Here is an 18529-nt window from a genome sequence, read left to right as displayed (position 1 = left end):
CTTATAGTTTCCTTCTTTATATTAAAGTCATTCACCCATTCTGAGTTTATCTTGGTGTAGGGTGTGAGGTGCTGATCCAAACCTAATCTCTCCCATACTGTCTTTCAATTTTCCCAGCAGTTTTTATCAACTAGTAGATTTTTGTCCCCAAAGCTGGGATCTTTGGGTTTATCATAGACTGTCTTGCTGAGGTCATTTACCCCAAGTCTATTCCACTGATCCTCCTTTCTGTCTCTTAGCCAGTACCATATTGTTTTGATGACCACTGCTTTATAGTAGAGTTTGAGATCTGGGACTGCAAGTCCTCCTTCCTTCACATTTTTTTATTATTTCCCTGGATATCCTTGATCTTTTGTTCTTCCAAATACAATGTATAGTCTTAAAGAATTGCCCAGAGCATTGAAAGATTAAGAGACGTTCAGAGCCACATAGTAGCAGGTCTGGAGTTAGAAAGTTGAGTTCAGATCTAGCTTTAGACATTTACTAGCTAAGTCACTTAACTTCTGCCTGCCTCAGTTTCCTCATATGTAAAATGGAAATAATGATAGCCCCAACCTCCCAGAGTTATTGTGCATGAGAACCAAATGAGACAATAATCAGAGAGTTCTTAGCATAATGCCTGGCACATAAAATGTTAATTAATATTATAAAATGTTAATAATTATTATTATAAGTAGGATTTGAACCTAGGTCCTCCTGGCTCCCAGACCAACTTTTCCTCCTAATTTGCTGTTTGGACCACCCTTCCTGGGAAGAGCTGAAAATTATTTATTTCAATCAGTTTCACGCAGGATTTACATATTCTTTTAGCTTTCATCAGTCAAGTTGCCCTGGCTTCATTTATTGAATTTCTACAAATAGTTTGCCCCTAGAAAAATGGGTATTCTTTCAGCTTTGATGGTGTAATCTTTTCAAGACAGGATGCAGCCAAACAGAATCTCTCATCGGCCATCCCATAATCTTGCAGCTAGCACACAGGCACGGATTCTCTTATTAAAAGAAGCACGTAAAAAAGTCAGTGCTCATCACAATTTCAGAAGAGAACAGCCTCTTCCACAAGGGAAATTTCGCTCGGGGAGACTAGACCAGGAGCAGCCACACTAGGATGCGGGCTGAGCCGGTGGAAGGACAGGGAGGGAATGGGAAGCTTAGATTCAGGCATCATTGCATTCCCTTTCTTACACTTCCATTACCCTGTGGCTTTATCTCATTCACCCACTAGGACGCCTTGGAATCAGTCACCTGCTGCTTGTTGAAGCAGCACCTGGACTATTTATAGCTCTACACCAGGGCTAAAGAGGTGATTTTTTGCTCCTCTGGACCAGCTGCATTGCTTCCAAGGCTAAATTTGGAGCTCGGCTGCAAAGGGATGGGGGTTGCTCTGTGTGTGTGTGTGGCTTCTGGGAGTATCTGAGAGTGGGGCTGTGCATAATTGTTGCTCATCCTCGTCTCCCCTCACTCTCTCCTTTTCCACGCCTTTAGGAAAGTGGGGGTGGGGAAGGTTTTCATGGAAAATGGGGGGGGGGGGAATGTGTGCGGTAGAGCCTGACACCACCAGGGGTCAGCACAAAGCTCCTCCACACCCCATACAGCTATGTTACACCTCCAAGGACTTTCAACTAAGGACAGTGACTAGTATACAGCAAGTGCTTAATAAAGTCTTTCTATCCTGTTGAGTCTTGAAGATTCCTATAATAATTGTTGTACCTAAAATCTCGCTGATATGAAAGACTAGGAAAAAGGCACCATGCTTAAAAAGGCAGGTGAAGGAAACTGATCCTTTGACTGAATGAACCATGCCAACTGCAGTCCCCAGAAATTTTAGACCCTGTAGTTCTGCAGTTTTCAATTGCATCTTTACAAGGTGGTTCCTGGGGAAAACAGGATTTCACTTTGGTCCATTCAGAAGACGAGCGAGATTTCAAAGTAAATGGCTACGATGTCATGATCTCCCTTCCCTGGCAGATTCTAGGCCACCCCTTTCCCACTTAGTTCAGCCTAGAACTAAGATCTGAGATTTGGAATTAGAAGGGAACCTAGAGGACATCTAGTCCTGCCCTCTTATCTTAGAGACCAAGAACAAGGTCCATGGAGGGGAAAGGATTTGCCCTACATCATAAAGTTGGGATTTGAACCCAGGTCCTCTGACTCCAGGGCCCTTAAGCTCTCCTCTAGCTTATACTTCTCCTTGTGGCAACAAGTGGATTTTAGTTTTGTTTTGATCAGACTGCATAAAGCAGTATTATAGCGTTCTACCTACGTCCTCCTCCACACAAATCCTGGTAAAGTACAAACCAGAGATGAGTGGGAAATAAGCAAAGTGTTGACCATAGCACAGTGCCTGGCACACTCAAGGGATTTAACAAATGTTTGTTGATTGAACATTGGGAACTGCTGGGTTTTCGATGGAAAAAAAATTGTAAAAGGTACATTATCATCCATTTGGGGCCTTTCCATCAAACTTGCTGGAGAAAACCTGTTTTAGAATGCAAGCTCTTTGAGATCAGAGATTGCCTCAATTCTGTTTGTATATCCCTGGAATTTATTACAATGCTTTTTACACAGTAAGATTTTATTAAATAATTATCATTCATTGATTCCAAGTTGGTAGAATCCCAATGTGGGAGGCAGTGTGGGGCAGGGGGAGGGAGCCCATTGAACTTGAAATAAAAAATCAGGAATTAGACTAGGATCCAACCTCTTACAAGAAGTCTTTCCTGAATCTCTTGTAAAGACTTGTTAATTCTCCCACCCCACTGATTATTTGGTATATACTTTGTATTTCTTTATCTGGGGGAGTCCAACTCTTCATGACCACATTGGGATGGTCTTCTTGGCAAAGATACTGAAGTGGTGGGCTATTTCCTATTTCCTATTCCAGCTCACTTTGCAGATAAGGAAACTGAAGCAAACAGGGTTAAGTGACTTGCCCAGAGTCACACAGCTAGTCAATCAGCTAGGGATCTCTCAGTCAATCACCATGAATTACAGAGGAGATTCTGATTGACATCAGGGAAAGGAGTCTCACCCTAGGAATTTCCTGCTCCCCTCTCCCCACCCCCAATCCTTCAAACGAACAACAACAACAAAAAGACTGATAGTTTATAAAGAGGAACAGAGCCTGGATTCTGTCCAGGGAAGACAATGGGGTGAGGCTTCTTGAACAGTTGACATGGGGGCATTTCCCAGCATATGATTAGGTCACGAAGGGAAAGATTCTGAAAGGGGGAGAGAGAAAAGACCAAACGCCTACTTCATAGAATGGGTTTCCGTCTTGATATTTCTGCTCGGCTGGACAGAAATCTTTCCCAGAGCATCAAAATGGAAGCCGAAATGTCCCCGGGTTATTGGGGTGGGGGTAGGACCACCCAACAACCTTGGCAGCTGCAGAGGGTAGCACTTTGGAAACCTCCATGTGCCACAGAATTCTAAGTTATTGTTGTTAGCCTCAGTTTCCTCCCTTGTAAAAGTGGATAACACGCTCTATCTCCTAGAGTGTTTGGAAGGAAGGCTTAGCGAGTCGATGGTATGAAGTCACACTTACCCACCCCTCAAGGAACCTCAGTCTTCTCATCTGTGAAATAGGCTGGGGACCTGCCCCGGTCCCTGGAGCTCTTCTTCTCAGTGTTATTCTCATCATCATTATACGTCAGAGGCCTCCCCAGCACGTGACGTGCCCTCCCCCCACCCACGCTCCGTTGTCCAGTCGGCCAGGGCGCCCCCGCCCCCGCCCCCGCTGCTGTGTCCACGCCCGCCCCCGCCCCCCGCGCGCCCCCGAGCCCTCCCGGCGCGCCCCGTGGAGGAGCGAGCTTGAGAGCGTGCCCGTGCCGCCACGCGCGAAGTGGGCGGAGGGACGAGTGCCCCGGGGGAAGGGGGCGGGGGGAGAGGGGAGCCCCGGGAGCCTGAGCCCGAGCCGCTGCCGGCTGCCTGGCGTCGTTGTCCTCGCAGCAGCCCAGGGCGGGAGGACCAGCACCCTGGCCAGCATCCCCGGCTATCTCAACATCCCCAGACACCTCAGCATCCCGGGCTATCTCAGCATCCCCAAACCGCCTCAGCATCCCCAGCAGCAGCAGCAGCAGCAGCAGCAGCAGCAGCAGCAGCAGCAGCAGCAGCAGCAGCAGCAGCAGCAGCAGCAGCAGCAGGTATGCCTGTCCCTTTAAACCCGGCCGCAAACCCTGGGCATCCCGGGCTTCCCTGCCCTCCCGGCCAGGGCCCCTTGGCCAGGGGAGGTGAAGGTGGGCTAGGGGTGTGCAGGGCAGCGGGGGCTCTTGGCGCTGACCTTCAGCTCTGCGGACCGGGGTGGGGAGCTGGCCTGGGAAGGGTTGGGGGGGGGGGGGACAGGCAGTGCTCCGGGCATCCACTCCAGCGGCCAGCCTGCCGGCAGGGCACCAGCTCTCCTTGCCTGGATCTTCTTTCTCTCTTTGCATCGGCTGTGCTCCGGGGCCAGCTACAGATTCCATTATTTGACACCCTATGCCATCTTGTATTTATTAATAAAATATGCAAAGTAGAGTGGGGGGAGGAGGGGGGGCTTTGGGAAATCCCATTGCGGTGCAGCCTCCCAGCAGGAGCAGCAGCCCCGGCAGCAGATGGGCTGGTGTTTTCTGTCCTCAAATGTGGTGGTGAAGTTTCAGTCCCCCTAGTAGGGATTTGTGGTTGGTTCTGAGATTGGGTCTGTTGTGACCACTTCCCCTTCTGTTTGGGAAATGGGAAAGAGACAGAAATACTATGATCCGCTAGTGCGATGTGTGTGTGGGAGTGAAGGATGGAGGGCTTCCCCCTAGTCAGGCCGGAGTCCAATTCAGTTGCCATGTGTAGGCAAAGACAAATGTTTCTGCCATTCTCTGATTTGTCAAGGAACCTTCAGCCTAGAAAAATCGCTTTCCATCTTGGCTTTGGAGAGGCCTTGAGCAAAATCATTGAGACTTTCTGGGGAGAAATAAATACTCAGAAACTCATTAGAGGGTTTTGCGTCCTGGTGATGACTAAGATTCCACCTGTTGGAAATCCAACCCCAGGAAGATTCTGTAAGGCAGCACCTCCCTGCCCACCCCAGAAGGACAGAGGGGATTCCCCAGGATCTGCCCCCTTAATAGGGCTGGGCAGCATCCTCTTGAATGAAATTCATCTCTTTGGGGATCCTCTGGGATAATGGCATTGAAGTTCTCCTTGCACCGAATCCCCGCGTAGCAATGATGTCACATCGTGCAGCCCAGCCCGACAGTCTTCTTTTAAGGCCTTGGCTTCCTTATTTTCCTGATGCTACAAGCAACAGTTTGGAAGGTTTGGGAGGAGGAGAGAAATGTCATTAATGGCTTCCCCCCCCCCCCAAGTCACAGTTCTCTCTCTGCTCCCTAGTTTTGTGGTTGCAAATGACGGAAAGGGAAATAGCTTGGAATGCTTATTGCAAACTCTCGGGGCATGCCACTGTGGATTTTTATACTGGTTTTCATGAAGGATTTTTAGGGCATGTCTCATAGAAGTGCCATGGAATGGGAAAGGGGAAGGGCAAAGGTAAGGTTGGGGTCTAGAGACTTTGGGTTCAAATTCTGCCTCCATCACTCCCTTTCTGACCTTGGGCAAGGCATTTAATTTCTCTGCGCTGCAGTTTCTCATCTGTCAAATGAGGAGGTTGGAGGTTGAACTAGATGGCCTCCAAAATCCCTTCCAGCTCAAAATCACTCATTTTATTCTCCTTTCTGTGTTATAGAAGTAAACCTGAGATCTCCAAGGCTATGTCAGGGGAGTGAGATCTTTGGAAGGTCCTCAAAAAGACTTTGTGTATGTATTTATCAGAGGGCAGTCAGAGAGTATGCATAAGGGTGACCAGGATGGCAAAAGAACTAGAGACCCTGCCCCATGAGGATCTGTGGAAGAAAAGGGGATGTTTCAAAGCTATCCACTCATTCCTTCTGCTATGTCCAAGTCTCCCCATCCATAACAAACAACAGTAAGAACCTCCACTAGACCCTACCATCTCCTCAAGTGCTTGTCCTTTATCTTTCTTCCCTTACTTAGCTAGAAAGCTTGAAGAAATTGTCTACATTCACTGTCTCCACTTCCCCTCCTTTCACCTCTCAGCCCTTTGCAGTTTGGCTTCCAAATGGAAACTACTCTCTCCAAGGTTACCAATAGTGGCCTCGTTGCCAAATCTGCTGGTCTTTTCTCAGACCTCCTTGTTTCCTGGCTGGCTGCTACACTGACCATTATTGACCACCTCTCTCCTGGGTCCTCTCTCATCTCTGGGCATTCATGACACTGCTTTCACCTAGTTTGCCTCCTACCTGGCCAACCCTTCTTCTTTTATCTCCCTTTCTCTGCTCGCCATCCTGATCAAGGCTCCTACCCATCGCCAAAAGGTTTGGTATTAAGCCTCTGCTCTACTTTCTTTACACTTTCGGTGTCCTCCCATGGATTTAGCTATTATCTCTATGCAGGTGACTACTAGATTTATATATTAACACCCCCCCCCCGACTCCCTCCAGGCCTCAGCCTCACATCACCAATTGCCTTTTGGACGTTTCAACTTGGATGGCCAGAGACATCTTCTTTTTTTGTTTTAGAAGCCCTTATCTTCCATCCTGGACTCAATACTGTATATTGGTTCTAAGGCAGAAGAGTGGTAAGGGCTAGGAAATGGGGGTTAAGTGACTTGCCCAGGGTCACCCAGCTAGGAAGTGTCTGAGACCAGACTTGAACCCAGGACCTCCTGAGTCTAGGCCTGACTCCCTGAGCCAACTAGCTACCCCCAAATTTCTCTCTTCCTATAAAAGGGACCTTTGCCACATCCTTCTATTATCCCAGTTTTGTGGCCTCAGCATTGTGCTCAACTCCTCCCTCTCCCTTTCCCTAAATGCTTAATTAGTGACCAAATCATAATTTTTACCATATTGACAACTTCAGCCCCTAACTAATCTTCACTTACACTGCTACCATTTTGGTTTGGGCCTCTATCACCTCTCACTTGGATTATTACATTCTCCTGATTAGTTTTCCTTCCATTAGTCTCTCCCCAATCCAGTCCATCCTACACACTGCTACCAAAATAATTTTCCTTAACCACAGGCCTGACCATGTGATTCCCCTGCTTAATCAACTCTGGTGGCTTTTGATTACCTCCAGTACAAAATATAAACTCCTTTGTTTGGCTTTTAAAGCCCTGGATGGTCTAGCCCCAATCTATCTTTTCAGCCTCACTGGGCATGATTTCCCCTATTATATTCTGTGACTCAGGTGAACTGTCCTTTTCTCAGTTCTTCACACACAACACTCATCTCCCATCTCCATGCCTTTGTACTTTCTGTCCTACATTCCTTGAATGCCCTCCTTCCTCCCCTCTGCCTCATAGAATCTACCTTTCTTCCTTCTAAAATCAACTTGAGAACCATCTTCTTCATGAAGTCTTTCCTGTATTCCTCTCAAAAGACTTTACATTTCACTATTTGGTAAACCCTTCAGTAGAAGTCTTTAGGTGGAGCTTGGACAATCGTTGTCTGGGACACTGTGGAGGGAATGCCTAGCCAGGGATGGGTTGAATTAGCTGATCTTCCAGAGCTGAGATTCTGAGATCCCAGCCCAATGCCGGGAAGATGAGCTCCAGGTGATGAATTGTGTTTGGGTCCAAAGCCCCCAAGCCTCAACTTAGAGGAGCAGGGGTTGTGATCAGCCTAGGTGGAGGGAGCACTCACACTGCATTAGTTATCAGCTAGCTAACATCAGCTTGAGATGGAAGGGACCTTAATGGTCAAGTGGTTCAACCCCTCCAATTTCACGGATGAAGAAACTAAGAAGCAATAAGGAGAAATGGCTTGTCCATGGTTGCAGAGCTACCAAGTGATGGAACAGAGACAGAAGATCCTAGATCTGGAGCTAAGAGGGACCTTAGAGGTCATTGAATGCAGCCCTCTCGTTTTACAGATATGGAAACTGAGGCTCAGGAAATTAAGTGACTGGTCTGAGGTCGTATAAGTTGTTAATGGAAATTTCTTTCATTCCTAACCTAATATTATATTGCCTCATTCCTTAAATTTTCATTTAGCCTCACAACTTGCCACAGTATTATTTCCACCACCACCCTGACTTTTCAGATGGAAAAAATGAGTCCCCAAGAAGCTAGGGGTCTTGGCCTAAAACAGAACGCCAAGTGCCAGAGTCTAGAATCCACCTGAAATTGTGAAACACTCCAACCAGTCTTTACTCGATGAGGATGGAGTTCTAAAGCGAGTCAGCATGGGAGCTGTACTCCCCCTCCATGTTTTCATAAATGGGGCACAAGATATGCCCCAACTTAACTTCCTCCAACCAGTAATTAAGTCTGCCTGTTTCAGAGGTAATTTGATTCCTTCTGTCCCCAGTTAAGTGTCCCAGATATGGGTGAGCAGCTGGAGATGGCACCAAATGAAGCATTTTCCCTTTACAGCCCCTCCCACCTCTCAGGACTGTCCCCTCTGCCCAGTCTTTGGGCTACAGGGTTCTGTGTTGACCAGGAGGATGGAAGTGGCCTCTCTCAACCTGGTATGTGCTGGGAACATTAGCAAAGGAGGGATAAAAAACCATGGGCCAGCCTTGAACCACAATGCAGCTTGTCTAGAAGCATGGCAAGTCATTCATGTGCAACCTTTCGACTTGACAAATCCAGTTAAGAAGGGGAGGTGTTTCTACCTTCTAGCAGCTGTCCTGCAATTTAGGAGTAGAACTGTGCTCCTATTTCCTAGGACCTTTCTGCAGAGAATCACAGAATCTGAGCTGGAAGGGACCCAGGAGATCATTTACTTTGCCCTCCCCCCTGAGCATCCCCTTGACAGAGCATCCTTGGCAAGGTGCTTAATCAGCATTGAGAACCCGAGGGCAGTTAGGTGACCCATCAGAGGATTTGAGTTCAAATGCAGCCTCAGACACAAATTATGGGACTCTAGGCAAGAAACTCATCTCCTTTACTATAAAATTGAGACGATGATAACATTTACCTTATGCTATTTTTGTGAGGATTTTTGTTATTGTCCAACTATTTTCCCATTGCAGCCAACACTTTGTGACTCCATTGGGTTTGGGTTTGTTTGTTTATTTTTTGGCAAAGCTACCCAAGTTGTGTCCCATTTTCTTCTCCAGCTCATTTTACAAATAAGGAAACTGAGGCACGCAGGATTAAATGACTTGCCTACGGTCACATAGCTAGTAAGTGTCTGAACCAAATTTGAACTTGGGTCTTCCTGACTCCAGGTCCGGTATTCTTTCCACTATGCTGCCCAGCTGTCCTTACTGTGAGGATTAAATGATATAATGTTTGTAAATTACTTTTGCACATTGTCTAGTATATAATAGGTGCTGTATAAATGTTTATTCCCTTCCCTTCTCCCCTTTTTAAACTTAACTGTAACCCATTTTTCCAATTTAATATTATATATATATATATATATATATTATACACACACAAATTATAAGTTACACTCTGGCTAGTCTTCTTGCTTGTCCTTATCCATGCTACCCCAATTCCCATCTCCATGCCTTTGCCTTGGTTGTCCCTCATGCCCGGAATATACTGCTTCCTCTCCTTTGCCTTAGAATCCCTGGTTTTCTTCAAGGCTCAGTCAGGTATTGCCTTTACCCTTAAAGTCTTTCCAGATAGTCCCAGCTGCCAGCACCCTTTCCCCTTAAAATTATCTTGCATTTGCTTTATAAAACTATGCTATGTGCATTGCCTAGCCCTGGCCATTTTTCTGCCTTGGAACCAGTATTGATTCTAAGATGGAGGTCAGGGTTTTAAAGTTGAAAGAAAAACCCTCTCTTATGGCTATAACTCTTTTTGTGCATGTCTCCCTTGAAAGAATGGAAGCCTCATGAGGCCAGGGATTATCTCCCTTGGGTTTTGTATCTCCAGTCTCTAACGTACTCTTCAGAACACAGGAGATCCTTCTTCGGGTCTTATTGCTCTATTCAAACTCAGTGGTTTGTGGTGGCAAGCTTTAGGCAAGACAACAAACACTTATTAAGCATTTGCTGTGTACTAGGTGTTTAACTAAGTGCTAGGGATACAGAGACAAGTGAAAAGAAAGACAATTCTCGCTCTTGGGGGGCTCACATTCTTCTGGAGGAAGACGACACGTATAAGAGAACCGAAAAGCTAGGGCTTTTGGCAGAATGGGGTGGGCATGGAGGAGATAGATGCCTGCACAACTCTGTTAGGGAAGTTGTTTTTTTTAGAATCAATACCAAATATCGATTCCAAAGCAGGAGAGCAGTAAGGGCTAGGCAATGGGGATTAAGTGACTTGTCCAGGGTCATACAGCTAGGAAGATTTGAGCCTATAACCTCCTATCCCTAGATCTGGCTTTTAATCCACTAAGCCACCTAGCTGCCCCTGTTGAGGAAGTTTTTTCCAGTAGTAAGGATTGAAGTCTGCCTCTCTCTAAATTTTACCTCCTGTTCCTAGTCCAATATTTCTGGGAAAATCCAAACAACTCTAAACCCTCTTCTCCCTTATTGCTGTCTTGAGGACCCCACTTAATTTTCCCTTCACTAAGCTCCAAGTCCTTGATGGACAAGATGCTATAGATATGGTCCAGTGCTTAGTTTATCCCTTGGTGCTCAATAAATACTAGTTGACTGGCTGACCGAATGGCCTGACAATGGCAGAACACTTGTCTGCTTACACGTTGTGTCCTCCAGTAGAATGTTAATTCCTTGAGAGCAGGAACAGCTTTCTGATTTGTTTTTCTAGTCTCAACACTTAGCACAACACCATGCTCACAGTTGGTGCTTAATAAATGCTCATTGGATTGGTATCATCTGCCCTCCCCATTATTTAGGGCACAATACTTCTGTTCATGTAGTCTAAGATTTATATTGGCTTTCAAGATTCACTGCTGTTTCATTTTGAGTTGGGAGACCATGGAAAAACCTACGTAAATTTTTTTTTCATATGAACTATTGCCCAACTATAGTTTACCTTACTCAGTTTACCTTTTCTATTTCAATCAGTAGTAGTTTCCTCAGTTTACCTTTTCTCTATTTCATATATGTCTCCTGTCCTGTACTTGAGCAGATCATCCTTTGAACCCAAGGGTGGGTCTTTACATTTAATCTAGGGGAGAATTGGGATTTCTACCTTTGCCTTAATTAATGTGATCGATCACAAAAGGCCCAGGCACTCTGATGTATCCAATTAATCAATCATTTTTAAAGACATATGGGATTTTCCTACTATCTTCTCATAAAGTGTGAACCAGCCATTAATTACCTTGAGAGGATGGGAAGTGTTGGGCCACTAGATGAAGGCAAGATGATGATATGTAGGAAACATAAAATGCCATAACATGTCAAGTGCTTTGCAAACTCTTAAGGTATTATGTTAATGTGTGTTCTTATTGCTGTTGTTGTTGTTGGCTGAAAGAATCAGACATACCTCTGGACCCATGTATTAAAACAGCAGCTAATACAGGAGGAAAACAGTCTTCAGTAAAGGACTCTGAATTCTGAAGTCAAGGATTCCAGAATTAAAGTCAGGCCCCTGAGGAGAGGTAACTCTAATGGAAAGGAGAAAGTTTCTCTCTCTCATTTCTTCCTTCCCTCCACCCATCCATCTACCCTTGGCCATGCTCTTAGAGAGCCTGGACTAGTAGCAGACTGTGCATCCAGCTGGGACCAGAGAAACTGAACTGACTGTGACACAATGAGGACAAACAGATGTTGAAAAGACAGTCTCCTGAGAAAGGAGGCAGCTTCAAGGAGTATGTCCCCTACCTACACCAGAGGGAAAATGTTAGCTATGGACTTGAGGGACTTATAGGAGTTAAGAGTTACCCCTCTGTTATATGTATATTCTGCTCATGACTTATTGTCAATAGATGTGGTCCAGTGCTTTAAGTATAGACCTATACTTGAAATATAAGTCTACGCTTCCAATGGACTTATATGTATTTGTGGGGCAGTGGGAGAATGTGCCCAGGATTTGGAGGAGAAATATTTTATGCCAATTGTCTTTACTATATTGCTTTTATAAATACCTTTGCTAATAGTTAGTTGGCTGATTGTTAATGGAAAGCACACCAATGGGGGCTCAGAAATAACAGAATGAGAAACAGCCACTCAGGGTTACACCTAGAACCCAGAGTAAGGAGTAGTCAGGCAAGTCTGGGGTCCCTAACCACAAGTATTCATCTGAATTTGAGTAGTGCTCCACCTTTATTAAATTTCATCTTATGAGCTTCATCTCATCATTCTAACCTATTAGGTTCTTGTTAGGTCACGACTGTCATTCAGGGTGTTAACTCTACCTCCTGGAATTGTGATATCCACAAATTTGCTTTGCTAAGCATGCCTTAATCCAAGCAGTGATAAAAATGGGGAGCATAATAAGCCCAGTAGATCACTATTGATACTGGTGCACTCATGGCCATTCTTTGGGTCCAGTCATTCAGACTAGTTCCAAATCCATTGAACTTTGCTGTCACCCAGCTCACATTTTGTCCATCCAGTATCGTGTTGCAGTTGACCTATGCTTAGAAATAGCATTTAGTATAGTAGAGAACAATGGGTCAGGAGTTAGAAGATCCAAGTTCTAGTCCTGGCTCGGCCAGTAACTTTGTAGAACCATAGCGATTTCGTTTTCTTATTTTAGAAATATCCCTCCTCATCTGGAAAGTAAAAAGTTAGAACAGATTATTTTTTAGGTCATTCTCTGCCTGGGTCATTTCTTTTAATGTTACTGCTGGCCAAATAATCCTATCAAATCAAGTCAAGCCAAGTCAACCAACATTTATTGAGCTCCTACTATATGCCAGGCACTATGCCAAGTGCTGGAGATACAAAAAAAGAGCAAAATAGCCCATGCTTTGAAGGGATTTATAATCTTGCTTTAAAGAAGGAAAAGACACGAATCTGGCACGAATTAATGGAATGAACCCATGCTGGCTGGATTCCATCACTGCTTCCCTTCCAAGCCATTACAAACCACCCCTATTATGAAGTGCTCTAGAATGTCTCAAAGTTCTCTTGGCCTTGGCAGACATTCTTATAGGAGTAGCTCTAAAGAGTTCAGTTAATGAATCTGTCTGTGATAGACACCGGTTAGAAGTTATAGGCTCTTCTATCTGGAAGAGACCTTGGGGATCTTGCTGTCTAGCAAGAAGAAGCTGAGGATCAGAGAGGGGGGAGGGAGCTTGAAGGAGACAGCATGTCCATAAATAAATATATATACAAGGACATTTTGTGGGGACGGCACTAGTAGCTGGGAGAGATGGGCAGGGGGCAGGGAAGGGGCTTTTGTAGAAGATAAAGCTTGAGCTGAGCCTTGAAGGAAACTAGAAGCTCCACAAGGAGGACCTGAGGAGGGAGAACACTCTAGGTATGGGAGGACAGAGATAGAAGGCTAGAATGTCATGAATGAGGAACAGCAAGACGATCAGCTTCGAGGGATGGTAGTAGTGTGCAAAAAGAGGAGAAGTGCATAATAATGTTGGAAAGATGGGGTAGAGGCAGATCACAAAGGGCCTAAAAGACAAAGAGAGAAGTTTGATTTTGGTTCTAGAGAGCATAGGGAGCCATTGGAGTTTATTGAGCAAGGGAGTGAGCGACATAGGCAGCTGTGTAGAGAATAGCCCGGAGAAGGGAAGGACTTGAGACAGGGACACCAATTAGGAGACTGTTATAATTGTCCAAGGGAGAGTCTGCAGCGTTGGAGTATTAGACATCACTTTCTGGTGCTATACTGGCTGGTCCTGTAGACAGAAAAGCTATTTGTACGGCAATTTTAAGTCACTTAAAGCAATCCTGGGATGTCTGGAAAGAGTACATTCCCTAACCAGTCTGGACAGGCTGAGATGAATTCTTTTCTCCTCTGTGGCTTTTTTCCCTCATTCTGTTGTCTGTGAAACTCTAGTTAGAAAATGTATCCTCTTAGGAATGGTGCAAGAAGCACCTTTAGTCCTAAAAAGACCTCCCTCAACCCTTCTACTCCATTCAGTCACAATCTCCCCCAGCCTTTCCCCAGCCAAACTCCTTGGGAAATTGTCTACACTGATGCGGACGCTTTCTCTTCTCACTGGGGTTTTCCCCATCATCTCTGGAGGGTTGGGTCCTCCTTTCTTTTGTTTAGATCTTGAAAGGATAACAGGATTAAAGCAAGGGCCTGGACCCTAAGGTAGGCCATTTTGACCCATTTGAGAGGTGACCTCTGTCAGCAAGCCATTTTAGACTACAGCGACCCAGCCATTTGGTGGGGGAAGAAAAGGGCCTGTTGGCATCCTTAAAACCCACCTTTTCCTGTGGTAAAGTAATGAGGGAGGGGTTGGGGTCTCTTCTCGGGGCTATTTGTCAATCAAAGATGTCCTGGGATGTCCAGGAGGAGGACCAAGTGGTGACATCACAAGAGGTTCTCTTGGCATGCCCAAGAAGTTCCCAGTTCTCCTGACTCTCTTTTGCCCAGCTCTCCTGGGCACCACTCTTTTGGCGATGTGGCCTGACTGGTTTAGAATGTCTATTGATCTATTAATAAATTAACGTAAGAGTAAGTTAAAACTGAGAAAAACGAGATTTCGAGAATTTCAGATGTTACACTGGCATGTCGACATCTGCTTCATCCCACCTAGCAATCAACAAGGATTTGTCAAGTGTCCTCTAGGTGCTTGGCTCCGTGCCAGGTGTGGGCATACAGACACAAATGCAATAGCCTCTGCCCTCAAGGAACTGACATCACCCCAGAGGGATACACCGTGTTTTCCGAGATCACGAGTGGCATCCTTGTCACCAAATACGACAGTCTCTTCCCCTCCCCTCATTTTTCTGATTTCTCGGCAGTATTAGAGATGGTTGACTAGAGATGGTTGACTCATGACTTGCCACAAACCACACAGTCTCGGTTTCCTTCTACCTTTTTTTAATGGTGTTTTCCTTGTCTCCTCATCCCATTTCTTGACTGGAATCCCCTTCTAAGTGAGAAACTATATTTTTATGTGATCCTTCTGAGTCCCTTAAGATTGGTTTGTCCAAGGTTCCATGGCCACCTTTTCCTCCTCCTGGTTGTCCTCCATCTTTTTTTTTTCTGGATCTTCATCGAGGTCATGCTTAATAACCATGAGTGTAGCCAAAAGATCCATCTCTTTGGAATTCTTCTCCTCTCCCTTTAGACTACCTTACTTGGTGATCTCATCAGCTCCTGTGTGTTCAATGATCATCTCAGTGGAGACGATTCCCAGATCTCTATATCCAGCCTTAATTTCTCTTCTGAACTCAACTCTCATATCACCAGCTGACTCCAATTCATTCTCCATTCAGCTGACAAAATTATTTTCTAAAGTGCATGTATGGGGGGGGAAGCTAGGTGGCTCAGTGGATTGAGAGTCAGGCCCAGAGATGGGAGGTCCTGGGTTCAAATCTGGCCTCAGACACTTCCTATCTGGGTGACCCTGGCCAAATCACTTAACCACCATTGCCTAGCCCTTACTGCTCTTCAGCCTTGGAACCGACACACAGCATTGATTATGAGACAGAAGGAAAGGTTTAAAAAATAAATAAATAAAGTCAATGTATGGCCATGTCAAATACAAACCCTCCCCCTATTCAGTGAACTCTTCTGGCTTCCTGTTACCTTCAGGATCAAATATAAAGTCCTCTATTTTGCATTTTTAATCCTGCACAACCTTGGCCCCTCCAACCTTCCCAGACTTCTTATACTTTATTCCCCTCCACAAATTCTATGACTAAGATGTGTGGTCAGAGACCAGTTACCAGCCATGCTTCCAAGTGTGGCCCAAACTGGATAAAATGTAATTGGAAAATATTCATCAAAGTAAATAAAATAGAGAATGTTCATTTGTGGGTTTGTTTCTTTTTCCTTCTTTTGAACCCTTATCTTCTGTCTTAGAATCAATACTGTATATTGGTTTCAAGGCAGAAGAGAGGTAAGGGCTAGGCAGTGGGGGTTAAGTGACTTGCCCAGGGTCACACAGCTAGGAAGTGTCTGAGGCTAGATTTGAACCTAGGACCTCCCTTCTCTAAGTCTGGCTCTCAATCCACTGAGCCACCCAGTTGCCCCCTCATTTGTGGTTTTCTAAGCCTGGAATCAAAGGGATCCTTATATACAATTTAACACCCTGTTTCTATTTCCGTTTGACCTGGCTTCTCTACAATCCAGCAACATTGACCTTCTTACTGGTCCTTACACACATCACACCAGAGCCCAAGTCGATGCTTTTTCACTGGCAGCCCCCTGGGCCTGGAGTACCCCCCCTACCCCATCACTTGCACTTATTGGCTTTCCTGGCTTCTCTCAAGGCTCAACTCAAACCCCGCCATCTTTCTTGGTGGCTTCTACTGCCAGTGCCTTCCCTCTGAGGTCATCTCCCATCTGCACTCCATCTCTCTCTTATGTTCATGGCTATTTGCATGGCGTCTGCCCCTCTAGCCTGGGAGCCCCCTACCATGCTTGGCCCCTAGTAAGTGCTGAATAAAGGCTTGTTGACTAATTGACTGGCTCCATCCTTGGCACTAGTATTCAGTCCCGTGCTGTCACTCTCACCTCGACAAAAATAGCTCCCAGATTTATATCTTCTCTTTTGACGTCTTTCACAAGCTCCTGACGTGAGACACCAATAATAACAATCATGATGAAAACTGACAGTTAGGTCAGACTTTAAGACTGACAAAGGACTTTGCAGGCATTATTTCATTTTATCCTCACAATGACCCTGGGAGATGCAGGCAGCCCTCCTCCTCCTCCTCCTCCTCCTGATGTTGAAGATTAGGAAACCCTCAGATAGTGTCAGGAGCTTGTCCAGGGCCACTCATTGACTGTTAGAGGCAGGGGATGAACGCATGTCTCTCCTGACTCCAAGGCCAGTGCTTTCCCCAAATATGCCATGCTGCTTCAATTTCCAACTCTATGGAGGGCATCTCCATTGGGATGTTCCACTGGCACAGCAACTGAAAAGAGAGTGGATCCTCTTCATCCTACACCCTTCTTCTTCTGATGCCACTCTGTCCATGCCAATGCCATTCATCTCTCTCATGATTAAAAGCATGGCATTATTCTCTCCTCCTTCCTTCCTTCCTTCCTTCCTTCTCTCCCTCCCTCTCTCCTTTCCTTCCTCCCTCCCTTCCCTCTCTCATCCCCTCCCTCCCTCCCCTTTCCCTTCTGTCACCCTTTCTCTCTTCCTCTTCCCTCTCCCTGTCTTTCTCTCCCCCTTTTCACTCTCTTTTTCTCTCTTATCTCTCTGTCTCTGTCTTTCTCTCTCTGTCTTCCTGTCTCCATCTCCCTCTGTCTCTCTGTCTCTGTCTTTCTCTCTCTGTCTTCCTGTCTCCATCTCCCTCTGTCTCTCTGTCTCTGTCTTTCTCTGTCTCTCCCTGTCTGTCTCTTTCTCTGTCTCTTTGTCTCTGTCTGTCTCTGCCTGTCTCTCTCTCCACAATTTACTTAAGCCCAGGCTTCTTAATTCTCACCTCTTCAGACCCTCTCCAGACGGTTCTTCCTCTACATTCTCACTGCTAGTCTGACCCTTCATTGCCACTAGCCTGAGCTATTATAGCAGGCTTCTAAACTGCCTTCCCACCTGTGTCCCCCTTCATCCCTTTTCTCCAATCTTCCTTTCATCCCTCGGGCAGACCAGTGTCCCTTAGGCACAGACTGCTCACACCTTTGCCCTCACCCAAACTTTTCAGTGCCTCTCTATGGCTGACCACCCACAGGTCAGTCGAATGACCTAGCCCTGGAAGGGAGCTCTGAGACCATCAAGGTCAAACCCATCATTTTACTGGCAAGGAAAGAGGCCAAAAGAGATAAAGTCCCAGGGTCACACAGGCATTATGCATCAGAGACAGAATTTGAACCCAAGACTTCTGACTCTGGAGTCAATGCTTATATCAATGCACCACACACCACCTCCATGTATTCATTGATCAAGACACCTATGATATCTTTGTTTAAACTGTTCCCTCAGGATGCCCTATTCCCACTGGCATTCCTAGCTGTCTATTCTTTGTTTTTAATTATTTAAATCCTGATCTTCCATCTTAGAATCAATACTACTTATTGGTTCCAAGTCAGAGGAGTGGTAAGGGTTAGGCAATGGGGGTTAAGTGACTTGTCCAGGGTCACACAGCTGGGAAGTGTCTGAGGTCAGATCAGAACACAGATCTGTCTCTAGGCCTGGCTGTCATTCCACTGAGCCACCTGACTGCTCTGCTGTCCATTCTTGAAAACAACTCAAATAGCCCTCTTCCATGAAGCCTTCCTTGATCCCCAATTTGATAAAGAACCACAGTCTGTTCAGACCTGCCATGACCCTCTGCTCATCTCTCTATTAGGAGCTGGGCATGATTCTGTGCCATAGTCATTGGGTATCTGTCCTGGGACTGTCCCTGAGAACCAGGAGAAGCTGCCCTGACTTGGTCTGTCACATGGAAATTAGCTTAGCCAAGTTTGAAGAGGGTCATCAAGTCACAGATCAAGAGCTGGAAGGGACCTCAAAGGCCATGTGATCCAACCCACTCATTTTAGAGATAAGGAAACTGAGGCACAGGATGGAGAAGTGACTTGAGA

The 18529-nt window shown here is 45.7% G+C and overlaps 2 protein-coding genes across 5 annotated transcripts in view; one reads left to right on the top strand and one right to left on the bottom strand.

The window, feature by feature from the left end:
- NRG4 (neuregulin 4) overlaps nt 1–3668 on the bottom strand; it is a 115554-nt gene extending 111886 nt beyond the window's left edge. For 2 of the 3 annotated variants that reach the window (XR_008911722.1, XM_056796923.1), the window contains exon 1: nt 3545–3668. The gene's annotated coding sequence lies outside the window, so the exon portion shown is untranslated. The remainder of the gene's footprint in view (nt 1–3544) is intronic. The other variant, XR_008911717.1, reaches the window with a different exon arrangement.
- A 96-nt stretch (nt 3669–3764) lies between these two features.
- Nucleotides 3765–18529, top strand: part of TMEM266 (transmembrane protein 266) — a 146343-nt gene continuing 131578 nt past the window's right edge. For both annotated transcript variants that reach the window (XM_056796939.1, XM_056796932.1), the window contains exon 1: nt 3765–4142. The gene's annotated coding sequence lies outside the window, so the exon portion shown is untranslated. The remainder of the gene's footprint in view (nt 4143–18529) is intronic.

Source organism: Monodelphis domestica, chromosome 1 (genome assembly GCF_027887165.1).
Source record: "Monodelphis domestica isolate mMonDom1 chromosome 1, mMonDom1.pri, whole genome shotgun sequence".
Lineage (NCBI taxonomy): Eukaryota > Metazoa > Chordata > Mammalia > Didelphimorphia > Didelphidae > Monodelphis > Monodelphis domestica.
This window is presented reverse-complemented; position numbering and strand designations above follow the sequence as displayed.